At 42.5% G+C, this 9,701-nt stretch overlaps 1 non-coding gene across 1 annotated transcript; it reads right to left on the bottom strand.

Annotated features, from left to right (window-relative positions):
- Positions 1 to 4,630: 4,630 nt before the first annotated feature.
- Positions 4,631 to 4,737, bottom strand: LOC141681581 (small nucleolar RNA R71). Its single transcript, XR_012559009.1, has one exon. It is a non-coding gene; the product is annotated as a small nucleolar RNA R71 (small nucleolar RNA).
- Positions 4,738 to 9,701: the final 4,964 nt, after the last annotated feature.

Below are 9,701 nucleotides of genomic sequence, written 5' to 3'. Positions count from 1 at the left end.
GCCGGATTGGATGGTAATCACTGGTTTTTATAATGGTTTGGGGGCCCAATCTCGGCCCATGCTCGATGCAGCAGCTGGAGGAGCCTTATGGGCTAAAAGCTATACTGAGGCGTATAATCTTATAGAGACAATGGCTGCAAACGAGCATCAAAACCTAACTCAGAGGATGACGTCAGGCAAGGTCGCAGGTATTCTGGAAGTTGATGCAGCCACCGCTATTGCAGCCCAGCTCCAAGCGCTATCAATGAAGGTTGATTCTTTGGCTACATATGGAGTTAATCAAATAGCTATGGTTTGTGAGCTTTGTGCAGGTTCTCATGCTACGGATCAGTGTTCTCTTGTCAACGAATCTGTTCAGTATGTGAATAATTATCAGCGACAACAGCAGCCTGTGCCAGCGACCTATCATCCTAACAACAGAAATCATCCAAATTTCAGCTGGGGAAATAATCAGAATGCTATTCAGCCACCATATCAGCAAGGATTGAGTAAACAGTTTAACCCACCTGGATTCCAGCAACCACAGCAGTATGCTACAAGGCAATCATATCCTCAACAGGGAAGTGCAGCTGCACCTACTAGTGCTGATTTTGAGGAACTTAAGCTGTTGTGCAAGAGTCAGGCGGTTTCTATCAAGACCTTGGAAAATCAAATCGGTCAATTAGCCAATGCAGTGCTCAATCATCAACCTGGCACTCTTCCCAGTGACACGGAAGTACCAGGCAGGAAGGAAGCTAAAGAGCAAGTCAAGGCTATTACCTTAAGGTCTGGAAAGTAGCTGATGCTGAAAAGGCAAAAGAAGTCGAAGCTGAAGTTAGAGATGAAGAATCTAAGCAAAAGGAGAAAGTGGGGGAACCAAAGAAGACTACTATTGAACACACTCTGCCTGAGGCTAATACAGGGGAGAAACAGCTCTATTCTCCACCACCTTTTCCTAAGAGATTGCAGCAACAAAAGCTGGATAGACAGTTCGGGAAGTTTCTGGAGGTGTTTAAGAAACTTCACATCAATATACCTTTCGCTGAGGCTCTGGAACAAATGTCTAGTTATGCGAAGTTTATGAAGACTATTCTTTCAAGGAAGGTGAAACTGGATGACCTTGAAACCGTTGCTCTCACGGAAGAATGCAGCGCTGTTCTGCAGCAAAAGTTACCACCAAGACTGAAAGATCCAGGAAGCTTCACCATTCCTTGAACCATTGGCAATCTAACTTTTGACAAGTGCCTTTGTGATTTGGGAGCAAGCATTAATCTGATGCCCTTGTCGATCTTTAAAAAGCTGGATCTGCCTGATCCAAAACCCACATACATGTCGCTACAATTGGCGGACCGTTCCATTACTTACCCAAGGGGCATAGTTGAGGATGTGCTCGTCAAGGTAGATAAGCTCTTCTTTCCTGCAGATTTTGTTATTCTGGATTTTGAGGAAGATAAGAAGATTCCCATAATCTTGGGGAGGCCTTTCTTGGCTACTGGCCGTACCTTGATAGATGTGCAAAAAGGGGAACTTACTATGCGGGTCCAAGATCAGGATGTGACCTTCAATGTATTCAAGGCAATGAAATTCCCTACAGAAGATGAGGAGTGTTTAAAAGTGGATGTGATTGATTCCGTAGTTACTTCGGAACTCGATCACATGCTAATGTCTGATGCATTGGAAAAGGCCTTAGTGGGGGATTTTGACAGCGATGATGAAGATAGCAACGAGCAATTACAATATCTGAACGCTTCTCCATGGAAGCGAAAGCTCGACATACCATTTGAATCTCTTGGTACTTCTGACCTTAAGAATGCTGAAGGGAAGCTCAAACCATCAATAGATGAAGCACCTACCTTGGAGCTCAAACCATTACCTGAACACTTGAGGTATGCTTTTTTAGGTGATTCATCTACGTTACCTGTTATTTTCAGCTGACCTTTCAGGTAGTGAGGAAGACAAGCTCTTAAGGATTTTGAGAGAATTCAAATCGGCTATAGGATGGACCATAGCAGACATCAAGGGGATAAGTCCTTCATATTGTATGCATAAAATTTTGTTAGAGGAAGGTAGTAAGCCAACTGTGGAACAGCAGCGAAGACTGAACCCGATCATGAAGGAGGTGGTGAAGAAAGAAATTCTGAAATGGCTAGATGTAGGCATCATTTATCCTATTTCTGACAGCTCGTGGGTGAGCCCCGTGCAATGTGTACCTAAGAAAGGAGGTATCACTATGGTCGCAAATGAAAAGAATGAGCTCATCCCTACTCGAACAGTTACAGGATGGAGACTATGCATGGATTATAGAAAATTGAACAAAGCCACAAGGAAGGATCACTTCCCTCTCCCATTCATTGATCAAATGCTTGACAGATTGGCGGGACATGAATATTTTTGTCTTCTGGATGGTTATTCCGGGTATAATCAGATTTGTATTACACCAGAGGATCAGGAAAAGACTACCTTCACTTGTCCATTTGGCACATTTGCTTTTCGTAGAGTTTCATTTGGGTTATGTGGCGCCCCGGTGATAAGTGGCATTTTATTCCACTTAGAACGTCTTAAAATGGCTTAAATTGGTGTCTTGAAATCAAGTATTTTGTGTATTTGATGCGTTTTTCTAGTGTTTATGCATTTAGGGTATTAGTTGCATTTCGGAGAAGGAATCATCAAGAATAAGCCTTGGCATGTGTTCACCATTGCGAGAGGAAAAGAATGGGCAGATTACGGCGAAAAAACGGAGCAAACCTGGAAATTTTCCAGTAGGGTCCTGCGCGCCCGCGCAGCAATGCTGAGCGGCCGCGCAGCAGCCTTGCGCGCCCGCGCAGAAATGCTGAGCGGCCGCGCAGGGTCGGGGAAAAAGATATTATTTTAGACTTCTACTTCTGTTTGGCTTCCAACTTCTATGTAATCTGAGTTTTATGGGACTATTATATAGGTAGATTTGAGACATTTTTCATAGAGTAAAAAAAGAGGAGATTATGTTTTAGATTGTGTTTTGCAAGAAGCGAAGGAGATAAGGAAGAAGACCGATTTAGCACACAGCACGAAGAGGAAGCATATATTCTTGTGATTCTTGTTTCGTTGTAACGTTGGATGCTAGTTTTCTTGCTTTGACTTATTTACTCTTGTGACGTACTCTGTTTTAATTATAAGTTAGTTATTTTCTTGTGTTGTTTATCATGATTTCATATGAACCCATGATGGCGATAAGTTCTATTATGGGCTAATCGTGATCATGGGGTTGCAACGGATTTATTATGGAATTCTTTAGTTAATTGTTTAATACTTTAGTATGTGATGATTGCATGATATCTAGTATTGGTTGTGCGTATTCGTCTTATGTGCGTCGCGAACATATAAGATAGGGTGTTAATCTCTTGTGAAGCGACGGTGGATCTTGAGATTTAGAACTTGCCATGCTAGCATAGGTTCATGTACGTTGTGCATGATTAGTGGGTAACTCTAACAGTTTTATTTGCCCTATGTAAAAAAGGAATAACTTGTGCTTAAATCGTTGTGTTGTCAATTTCTGTAGACATATAGGAACTCAACATAATTGATGACTATTCAACTTCTATATTTAACTTCTATCTTAATTGTGGATGTTTGGTAGAATGGTATTAGTACAATGAAAGTTGGCTTTTATCAGTTTCGTGTTATTCGATTAATATCATCTGTCACATGCTAAAGGTAATAACAATGGCTATAGAAGGAAGTAATAATGAAGTTGTGATCTCATGAGTGTTTTATTATTGATAAATTGAAGTGTTAGTTAAGTGGTTAATTAAGTAGTTAATTATAGTTAATATTTAATCAACAATTTTAAGTGTTATTATCTTAACATTGAGAAGTAATCATACATTGGTGAGTGAGTTAAATTAGACAATAATTAGTCTGAGTCTCTGAGGGAACGAACTAGAAAGTATTCTATATTACTTGCGAACGCGTATACTTGCGTGAATATTAGTGCGTGATTTCGCCCTAACAAGTTTTTGGCGCCGCTGCCGGGGACTCGGCGTATTTGTTTAGTTTATGTACTTACCATCATTGGTCATTAGGACTCAGTGATTAGGACGTAGTAGTTAATTACTCTTTTCGGTTGTGTTTCAGGTACTTTAGCAACGTTTATGCAAACTCGTTCTCGTGCTCGCAAGAGGACCTTAGATACAGCTGAGGAGAAAGACGAAGTTCTTGATACACCGGAGAAGTTAGATTTTGAGGATTCGGATTCAGGAACTGAGCAGAAAGAACCAGTAAACATGGGAGATCGTATTGTTCAAGCTGATCCAGCTCTTATGGATTTTTCTCGGCCTAAAATTGATGACATTCAGTCAAGCATCCTTCATCCGGCTATTCAAGCTAACACCTTTGAAATCAAGCCGGGCACTATTCAGATGGTGCAGAATTCTGTTTCTTTTGGAGGAGCGGCAACTGAAGACCCCAACATGCACATAAGGAATTTTGTCGAGATCTGCAGCACTTTTAAGTATAATGGCGTGACTGATGAGGCTATCAAGTTGAGGCTTTTCCCATTCTCACTGAGGGATAAGGCTAAAGACTGGTTACATTCTGAACCAGCTGGGTCATCACTACGTGGCAAGATCTTGCGCAAAAGTTTCTGGTGAAGTTTTATCCAATGGCAAAGACTGCTGCTATGAGGAGTGCTCTTACTCAGTTTGCGCAGCAACCTACAGAATCTATGTGCGAGGCTTGGGAACGCTACAAGGAAATGTTGAGAAAATGTCCACATCATGGAATGCCGGATTGGATGGTAATCACTGGTTTTTATAATGGTTTGGGGGCCCAATCTCGGCCCATGCTCGATGCAGCAGCTGGAGGCGCCTTATGGGCTAAAAGCTATACTGAGGCGTATAATCTTATCGAGACGATGGCTGCAAATGAGCATCAAAACCCAACTCAGAGGATGACGTCAGGCAAGGTAGCAGGTATTCTGGAAGTTGATGCAGCCACCGCTATTGCAGCCCAGCTCCAAGCGCTATCAATGAAGGTTGATTCTGGCTACGTATGGAGTTAATCAAATAGCTATGGTTTGTGAGCTTTGTGCAGGTTCTCATGCTACGGATCAGTGTTCTCTTGTCAACGAATCTGTTCAGTATGTGAATAATTATCAGCGACAACAGCAGCCTGTGCCAGTGCCAGCGACCTATCATCCTAACAACAGAAATCATCCAAATTTCAGCTGGGGGAATAATCAGAATGCTATTCAGCCACCATATCAGCAAGGAGTGAGTAAACAGTTTAACCCACCTGGATTCCAGCAACCACAGCAGTATGCTACAAGGCAATCATATCCTCAACAGGGAAGTGCAGCTGCACCTACTAGTGCTGATTTTGAGGAACTTAAGCTGTTGTGCAAGAGTCAGGCGGTTTCTATCAAGACCCTTGAAAATCAAATCGGTCAATTAGCCAATGCAGTGCTCAATCGTCAACCTGGCACTCTTCCCAGTGACACGGAAGTTACCAGGCAGGAAGGAAGCTAAAGAGCAAGTCAAGGCTATTACCTTAAGGTCTGGAAAAGTAGCTGATGCTGAAAAGGCAAAAAGAAGTCGAAGCTGAAGTTAGAGATGAAGAATCTAAGCAAAGGAGAAAGGCGGGGAACCAAAGAAGACTACTGTTGAACACACTCTGCCTGAGGCTAATACAGGGAGGAACAGCTATGCATCCTCCACCACCTTTTCCTAAGAGATTGCGCAACAAAAGCTGGATAGATCAGTTCGGGAAGTTTTCTGGAGGTGTTCAAGAAACTTCACATCAATATACCTTTCGACTGAGGCGCTGGGAACAAATGCCAGTTATGCGAAGTTTATGAAGACTATTCTTTCAAGGAAGGTGAAACTGATGACCTTGAAAACCGTTGCTCTCACGGAAGAATGCAGCGCTGGTTCTGCAGCAAAACTTACCACCAAAACTGAAGATCCAGGAAGCTTCACATTCCTTGCACCATTGGCAATCTAACTTTGACAAGTGCCTTTGTGATTTGGGAGCAAGCATTAATCTGATGCCTTGTCGATCTTTAAAAAGCTGGATCTGCCTGATCCAAAACCCCACATACATGTCGCTACAATTGGCGGAACGTTCCATTACTTACCCAAGGGGCATAGTTGAGGATGTGCTCGTCAAGGTGGATAAGCTCTTCTTTTCCTGCCAGATTTTGTTATTCTGGATTTTTGAGGAGATAAGAAGATTCCCCTATCTTGGGGAGGCCTTTCTTGGCTATGGCCGTACCTTGATAGATGTGCAAAAAGGGGAACTTACTATGCGGTCCAAGATCAGGATGTGACCTTTCAACGTATTCAAGGCAATGAAATTCCCTACAGAAGATGAGAGTGTTTAAAAGTGGATGTGATGATATCGCAGTTACTTCGGAACTCGATCACATGCTAATGTCTGATGCATTGGAAAAGGCCTTAGTGGGGGATTTGACAGTGATGAAGATAGCAACGAGCAATTACAATATCTGAACGCTTCTCCATGGAAGCGAAAGCTCGACATACCATTTGAATCTCTTGGTACTTCTGACCTTAAGAATGCTGAAGGGAAGCTCAAACCATCAATAGAGGAAGCACCTACCTTGGAGCTCAAACCATTACCTGAACACTTGAGGTATGCTTTTTAGGTGATTCATCTACGTTACCTGTTATTATTTCAGCTGACCTTTCAGGTAGTGAGGAAGACAAGCTCTTAAGGATTTTGAGAGAATTCAAATCGGCTATAGGATGGACCATAGCAGACATCAAGGGGATAAGTCCTTCATATTGTATGCATAAAATTCTGTTAGAGGAAGGTAGTAAGCCAACTGTGGAACAGCAGCGAAGACTGAACCCATCATGAAGGAGGTGGTGAAGAAAGAAATTCTGAAATGGCTAGATGCAGGCATCATTTATCCTATTTCTGACAGCTCGTGGGTGAGCCCGTACAATGTGTACCTAAGAAAGGAGGTATCACTGTGGTCGCAAATGAAAAGAATGAGCTCATCCCTACTCGAACAGTTACAGGATGGAGAGTATGCATGGATTATAGAAAATTGAACAAAGCCACAAGGAAGGATCACTTCCCTCTCCATTCATTGATCAAATGCTTGACAGATTGGCGGGACATGAGTATTTTTGTCTTCTGGATGGTTATTCCGGGTATAATCAGATTTGTATTGCACCAGAGGATCAGGAAAAGACTACCTTCACTTGTCCATTTGGCACATTTGCTTTTCGTAGAGTTTCGTTTGGGTTATGTGGCGCCCGGCCACCTTTCAGAGATGTATGATGGCTATATTCTCTGACATGATTGGAAATAACGTCGAAGTGTTCATGGATGACTTCTCCGTCTTTGGACACTCATATGATGAATGTTTGAATAATCTGCGCGCCGTACTCAAAAGATGCGTGGAAACTAATTTGGTGCTTAATTGGGAGAAATGTCATTTTATGGTGCGTGAAGGCATTATCCTTGGGCATAAGGTCTCTAGCAAAGGTCTGGAGGTGGACAAGGCCAAGGTGGGAGTCATTGAAAATCTTCCCCCACCTAATTCGGTGAAAGGAATCCGTAGTTTTCTCGGTCATGCGGGTTTTTATCGGCGATTCATCAAGGACTTTTCAAAGATATCTAAGCCGTTGTGCAATTTACTTGAGAAAGATGTGCCTTTCAAATTTGATGATGAATGTTTGGCAGCATTCGAGACTCTCAAGGAGAGTTTGATCACGGCACCAGTTATTACAGCACCAGATTGGACAGAACCGTTTGAGATGATGTGTGATGCGAGTGACTATGCGGTAGGTGCAGTTCTGGGACAGCGCAAGAAAAATCTCTTCCATGTGGTCTACTATGCGAGTAAGACTTTAAATGGGGCCCAATTGAACTACACCACTACTGAGAAGGAGCTTTTGGCTATAGTCTTTGGCTTTGAGAAATTTCGATCTTATCTGCTTGGTACGAAAGTAACAGTATTCACTGATCATGCAGCTATTCGCTATCTGGTTTCTAAGAAGGATTCGAAGCCGAGACTCATTCGTTGGGTGCTTTTACTTCAGGAATTTGAGTTAGAGATCAAAGATAGAAAAGGTACGAGAATCAAGTAGCTGACCATCTCTCTAGGTTGGAGAATCCCGATTCTACTTCACAAGATAGGACGTTAATCAATGAATCTTTTCCGGATGAGCAGTTGTTTGCAATTCAGGAGGAAGAACCATGGTTTGCAGATATTGTAAACTATCTTGTCAGCAATATAATGCCCTTAATTTGACATCCGCTCAAAAGAAGAAGTTTCTGCATGAGGTGAAGTGGTATATGTGGGATGAACCATATTTGTTTAGACAGGGAGCTGACCAGATCATCAGGAGATGTATCCCGTTCTGTGAGACGGAGGGGATATTACGAGACTGCCATTCCACGGTTTATGGTGGACACTATGGAGGTGAGAAGACGGCAGCTCGTATTCTGCAAGCAGGTTTTTTCTGGCCTACTTTGTTCAAGGATGCTCATCAGTTTGTTTTAAGGTGTGATCGTTGCCAAAGAGTGGGAAATTTGTCAAGGAAGGATGAGATGCCATTAAATGTGATGCTTGAAGTCGAGGTCTTTGATGTATGGGGAATCGATTTCATGGGGCCTTTTATCTCGTCTTGCAATAATCAGTACATCTTGCTGGCAGTCGATTATGTCTCAAAATGGGTCGAAGTTAAAGCTTTACCGACAAATGATGCAAAGGCAGTGCTAAATTTTCTTCATAAGCAAATTTTCACAAGGTTTGGAACCTCGGGTAATCATAAGTGATGAAGGATCGCATTTTTGCAACCGTAAGTTCACTTCTATGATGCAGCGTTATAATGTGAATCATCGAGTAGCTACTGCCTATCATCCGCAAACAAATGGTCAAGCGGAAGTGTCTAACAGAGAGATAAAGCGCATTCTAGAGAAGGTTGTTTGTCCGTCAAGGAAGGATTGGTCTTTAAAGCTCGATGAAGCTGTTTGGGCTTACAGAACAGCATACAAAACTCCACTTGGGATGTCACCGTTTCAGTTGGTGTACGGTAAGGGATGTCATCTACCGGCGGAGCTTGAGCATAAGGCCTACTGGGCATTGAAGAAATTGAACCTGGATTTAGATGCAGCTGGTAAGAAAAGAATGCTTCAGCTTAATGAACTTGATGAATTTCGACTTCAAGCGTACGAGAATAACAAAATGTATAAGGAAAAGGTGAAGAGGTGGCACGATAGGAAGCTACATCCTAAGTTATTTGTGCCAGGGCAACAAGTTCTGTTATTCAACTCTCGGCTCCGACTTTTTCCTGGGAAGTTGAAATCAAGGTGGTCTGGACCTTTTATTGTCAAAACTGTGTTTCCACATGGAGCGGTGGAAATTTTTGAGAATGATTCGGACCAAGCATTCAAGGTTAACGGTCAGGGTTGAAGCACTACTATGGGGACATGGCAAACCGAGAGGTGGTTAGTGCCATTTTGTTGACTACTTGAGAAAGGTACGGAACGTCAAGCTAATGACGAAAAAGAAGCGCTGCGTGGGAGGCAACCCATGAATTGTTGTTACAGGAACCCTTAGAAGTTAATAACCTATCCAAAAACACAAAAAAATCAGAAAACAGGGGCTGAAATTTTTTTTCCAGAGACCCTCTGCGCGCCGCGCAGAAATGCTGAGCGGCCGCGCAGGGGTCGAGTTCCAGAAATTTTTTACAGTTCAGAAAAAAAAAAAAAAA

Source organism: Apium graveolens, chromosome 8, assembly GCF_009905375.1.
Source record: "Apium graveolens cultivar Ventura chromosome 8, ASM990537v1, whole genome shotgun sequence".
Lineage (NCBI taxonomy): Eukaryota > Viridiplantae > Streptophyta > Magnoliopsida > Apiales > Apiaceae > Apium > Apium graveolens.
The sequence above is the reverse complement of the archived record's forward strand: the minus strand, read 5'-3'. Positions and strand labels throughout refer to the sequence as shown.